The sequence below is a fragment of the Grammomys surdaster genome, unplaced genomic scaffold, assembly GCF_004785775.1.
Source record: "Grammomys surdaster isolate TR1022 unplaced genomic scaffold, NIH_TR_1.0 125742, whole genome shotgun sequence".
Classification (NCBI taxonomy): Eukaryota; Metazoa; Chordata; class Mammalia; order Rodentia; family Muridae; genus Grammomys; species Grammomys surdaster.
Window position 1 is genome coordinate 1060063 of NW_021620574.1, and position 6075 is coordinate 1066137.

Consider the following 6075-nt stretch of genomic DNA (forward strand, 5'->3'; position numbering starts at 1 on the left):
GCTGGAGTTGCGTCTGCTGTCTTGCCTCTGCCGTGCTTCTGCCTGGAAAGCAGATCAAACTAAATGACTGTATTTACAGCTTGATAGACTGTTTTGAGACAGGGTCTCACTGTGTAGGCCTAGACGGCTTGGAATCTGCTATGTAGCCCAGACTTGCCTCAAACTTAGTGATCCACCTGCCTCTGTCTCCTGAGCACTGGGATTAAGGGATGCACCACCACATCCAGCTACAGGCTGAACACTTACTCACTTTCTGAACACCTAGTGTGGGGTTGTGTCTTTGTACCAAGCGCCGAGAACGTAAATACAAACAAAACACTTCGGATGAACTCATCACAAACACAGGGTCGTGGCTGTAAGCAAAGTTCTGAAATGTTACAAAAACAAAACCAGATTCTTAGGCTCCTGAGAACTCACCATCCATCCATCTGTCCGTCTGTCCATCTGTCTGTCTGTCTGTCTGTCTGTTCAACCACTCATTTAGCAATGGCTTCCTGGCTATGTTGTGCTGAGCCGATTTTCATAATGACGACACTGAAATTCAATGTCTCTTTCTGCTCTGAAGAGCCACACTTGGTAGGTGTGAAGTTTAGCAAAGTGAAACGGAGGTGTGAGGCATGGCCTGTGCAGGAAAGGCCTTCAGGGCTCAGAGGGATGTCAAGCAATATCAAGGAGGAAAAGATAGAACTACCACAGGAAGCATGGTGGGCAGACAGACTCCCGTGCTAACTGAAAGGAGGGTGGACAGACAGGGAAAAACCAATAAAACCTCTTTTATATCCTCAAAGGTTTTCAGCCAAGTAAGAGACAGACTAGTAAACCTTTCCGCTCTCCCTGTAGCCTCCCCTCACTCACTCCTGGCTCCCTCCACTGTCGTCTTTTGCCTGCATCCCTGGGGGGACACCCTACTGCTAGGACTCCCCCAAGATGACCCTGTGGCTGCAATCAGGTTGATGAAGCAGATTCCTCCATGGACCAATTCTATCCTGAGTCAGAGCTGTACAGCACACATACAACCACTCTTTTCTTTTAAACATTTTATTTATTAGATTTGTTCATTTTACTTTTTGTGTGTTTTGCTTGCATGTTTGTGTGTGCAATGCATGTCTGGATGTGTACCATGGGAGTGCTCAGTGCTCACAAAGATCAGAAGAGGGCATCGGATCCTCTGGAAATGGAGTTATGGATGGTTGTAAACCACCACGTGGGTGGGAGAAATTGAACCCACAACCAAACATCTCAGACTCGGGCCACTGGTACCTTCGCTCAGGTCATCCACACCAAGCCCATGCTGCCACCTCAGCCAAAGTTTGCATTCCTGAGTGCACGACCACCAACCTCCTTCTGCCAAAGTTACCACCTCGTCACTGCTCCATCCCCATCAGATGCCTCACGCGTCTTCTCATTGGCGAGCATCCTAACTTGGGCCACCGATTGCGGTCTTGCTTTGGTTTTTTAAAATTATCTCATGTGTATGCGCGTTTTGCCTGCATATACGTCTGTGTACCTGGGATCCACGGAAGCCAGATGAGGACACTGGAACTCCTGGAACTAGAGTTACAAACAATTGTGAGCTGCTGTGTGGGTACCGGGAATCAAACCTGGGTCCTCCTGAAGAGCTGCCATTGCTTTTAACTGCTGAGCCATCTCTCCAAGATGCTGGTGTCTCTTATATTGTATTCTGTTGCAAACAATCCACACCAGACTAGTGAGATCTATATTGTGGGCATCATAGAACATCTCTACTTTAAAAACTCATAACTCTTACTTTTCTTAAGAAAATGTTGAATCACTCTGTACAGCTTTTGAGCCAGCTCTTCAGCTGGCTGTATGGCACACCATTGCTTGGACATATTTTACTGTTGATTGGTCCTGTGGTGTTAAGTGTCTGGCTGTTTTCTAACTTTTGCTACCAATGTTTTAACTCTCTCTACAGTTTATCTTCCATGTATGCAGGTATGCTGGCTCAAAAGCCACAAGGAGCTGTAATTCCAACAACCAGTGACAATTTGCCCTTTGACTTACCATCAACCTTTGAAATAGTTGCCAATTTATAGGTGAAACATATTTAAATGTAATTTCAATTTTCTTATGAGGGAATTGAGTATTTTTTTAAACATCTCTAGGGGCCATTTATCCTTCCTTTTTTGTCAACAACCCGTTTATAGGATTTTTACCCTTTTTCATATCGATTTGAAAAGATTTTGTATACATAAAGCAAATTAGCTCCTTTGTCTGTGATATGAGTTGCAAATACCCCCTTGGTTCTCCATTTGTCTTTGTTTATGGTGTGCTTTCACTCTGCAGAAATTATAGATTTTTCTGTTGACAGTATTTGTCTTTCCTATGCTTTGAGAAATCTTGTGCCACGTGAGAAATACTTTCTCCGCTCTGACACTGTAAATTTGTAATTTCACTCTTTTGTGTTTATTTAAGTGCAATTGATTCCTGCGGATGTGATTTAGTGTAAGAACTGAAGCAGAGACACCACATTATTTTTTTCCAGGTGGCTACACAGTTGTCTCAATAGTACTTACTGAATAATCTATCCTTTCCCTGCTGACAGACAATGCTATCTTTATAATATACTACATTTTTTTTAACGTCTTGGATCTATTTCTGGACCATTCTGTTCTCTTGATGGAGTCGCTTATGCATGCACTGGCATTCTCTGGAGTTCACTGTGCTATGTGGGAGAGCTTCCTCCCCCTCATTAACCTTCCCTTTCAAAATGCTCATGGCTAGCTTGTTGCTGCTGCTGCTGTTTAAATCAGTATAAATTTACACGTGAACTTTATATTCAGGTTATGTAGTCTATTGGTATTTTTATTAGGCCATATTAAATTTATAGATTAATTTATAGAGAGCTGACATCTTTATGAAAGCAAGTCACTTCAAGATATACTGTGCCTTCCTGGTTATCCAAGCTTCCCAGGGTCCTTCACCAGCATTTTTAATGTTAAATACCTGGATCTAACATATTCATATCTAGATTGCCACTATGTCATCTGCTTTGTTATTGCAACTGAATATCATATATTTTATTTCCTTTATACCTTTTAAAGTGTGTATTAACTTTTTTTTTACACACTTTTTTTTTTTTTTTTTTTTTGGTTTTTCAAGACAGGGTTTCTCTGTGTAGCCCTGGCTGTCCTGGAACTCACTCTGTAGACCAGGCTGGCCTCGAACTCAGAAGTCTGCCTGCCTCTGCCTCCCAAGAAGTGTGTATTAACTTATGTCTGTTATGCTTAAAGCATCACGCCTGATGATCTGAGTTGGATTCCATATGCCTGTGTGCGCACATGCACGTGCGCACGCGCGCGCGCACAAACACACACACACATAAATAAATAAATAAATTTAAAACATGTTGTAGAGTGAAAAATTAAAGATTCTGGGTATATAGAATCCTTTGTAGACATATAAAATATTCTTTAGGCTTTCTTTATAAGGACATGGAAAATTTTCTGAGAAACCGAGCCATGAAGCAAGTTAGGAATGTGGAAAGACCAGTCACCATTACTGGAACTGGCCGACCGCAAAAAGAAAGGAAAGAACGAAGGTGAGCTAGGTAGAACCAAGCTGGGAACCAAGCTGACAACCACAGTGACAGGGCAAGGCCGAAGTAACAGGGCAGGACCACATTCTTGAGAAAGATAAGCGTACAGAGAGTTTTCCCCTGATCCTGACTCATGTAGGTTGGGTTCCTTTGGAATGTTCCACTATTTTTATGTTATGCCACCTTAACAACCCCTCATCCCCCTCCCCATTCCTTCGTTTGTGGTTTTTCCCCTTAAAAACCCCTCTCAAACTGGTTGTCGGGGTCAATTCAGCTCCTGCGTGGGCATATGAATTGACCGGCAGCTAGCTGTCACATGCCCTAATAAACCTTGCTATTGCTCCAGTACACGGTGTCTCGAGCAGATTACTGGGTGGTTGCGACTTTCTGAGACTTGAGTGAGGGTCTCCCCTCTGCGGAGGTCTTCAATGTCTTATTTGTATTAATTTTTCAATTGATGTTCTTGGACTTTCCAAACAATCTATTGTCTTAGTTTGCTTTCTATTGTGATGATAAGGATGATGATCAAAAGCACGTCTCTGGCCAGGCGTTGGTGGTGCACGCCTTTAATCCCAGCACTTGGGAGGCAGAGGCAGGTGAATTTCTGAGTTCGAGGCCAGCCTGGTCTACAGAGTGAGTTCCAGGACAGCCAGGGTTACACAGAGAAACCCTGTCTCGGGGTGGATAATTTATATGGATTCCATCCTCAGGGGAAGTCGGGCAGGAGCTCAGAGCAGGAACCAGGAGGCAGAAATTGAAGCATGGGTGGCGGCGGAGGTGGTGGTGAAGGAATTCTGCTTCCTGGCTTGCTTAGCCTGCTCTCTCATATACCCAGGGCCATCTGCCTAGGCATGGAGGGCACTTCCCACTCACTAGCAATCATCAATCAGGAAAACGCTCATAGACTTGCCTACGGCCCAGTCTGATGGAGGCAATTTCTCAATTGAGCTTCTAATTCCCAAATAACTCTCCCTCGTGTCAAGTGGTCAAAAACCTAAAAAGGAAAGCTACTGTCCTAAATATTTTAATTTTTTTACATTTCATTCTTTTCTATAATTATATAGGCAAATACTTTAAATAAAAGTAACTACAGGAGCAAACTTTATCACACTTCCCACTCTAATGGGAGTGATATATATGTGTGTACACACACACACACACGCACATAATATACTCGCACACACACAAATAAATATAATTTTAAAAAATTAAGAGTTATCTGTGTACCAGTGGAATGGGCCAGTAGGTAAAGGCGCTTCAACCCTGACAATCTTGAGTTCAAACCCTGGGAGTCACATGATGGAAGGAGAGGAGAACTAACCTCCACACATGCTATGACATGGTGGCTGGGCACGCAAACATGAGCATGGGTGAGCATGCGTATGTGTGTGCATGTGTGCATGCGTCCCAAGAGAGAGCAAGACAGAGAGACAGACAAAAAGACAGAAAAAATTAAATCTTTTACAAAATCAAACCAAATACCAGGTGTGGAAGCCCACACCTTTAGTCCGGGCACTTGGGAGGCAGAGGAAGGTATATTTCTGTGAGTTCAAGACCACTCTGGCCAGGTGGTGGTGGCGCATGCCTTTAATCCCAGCACTTGGGAGGCAGAGGCAGGCAGATTTCTGAGTTCGAGGCCAGCCTGGTCTACAGAGTGAGTTCCAAGACAGCCAGGACTACACAGAGAAACCCTGACTCGAAAAACCAAAAAAAAAAAAAAAAAAAGACCACTCTGATCTACATAGTGAGCTCCATCCAAGACAGACAGGACTACATTGAGAGACCCAGTCTTAAAATAAACAAACAAACAAACAAACAAAAACTAAAACCGAATGATTTTGACTCCAGACCCTGTGTCCCCAGCCACTGCATTCTAATCTCCCAGAAGGAACATGGAGTCCTAAGCAAAGACTCAAAAGGACGCACAAACGTGGATCCCACGTAAGCTACCTCCACACCACCACCACGGGAAGAGAGTGCTGGACTCAGAGACTGTTCTCCACCGTGGAGCTGAGGGAGCTGGATGGATGGAGTGGTCGCTAGCTTTGTCTTTTCATCTGCATCCTCTGTATCTTTCTGGGCTCCACTCCTCCACTTTATCATGGATGCTGGAGGGCTCCGGGCACTGGTCTTGGCTCTTCCTCTTTGTACCTACGACTACTCTCCTCCCTGGGCGTTCACGTCTGCCTCGCCATGATGGTGACTTTCTGTGTCTCCAGGCCTCTTTCCTAACGAAACTAGTATGCCTGCCTCTTTTTTTTTTTTAATGTATGCAAGTCAAACTTTATTTTTAACATGAACAAATGTAATCCTATATATCTATGTAAAAGTTCACCATGTAGTCAGATGTCTGTTGGCGACGTCTTTGTATAATGAACTTTAGAACAAAATCAATTTTCTGGATTACTAAAAACTAGAAAATTAATGAGAAAAAAAAAAACCTCTTCCTCCTCCTCCTTCTCCTCCTCCTTCTTCTTTCTTCTTCTGTCCATTTCTTTCTTCTGGGCTTTGCATCC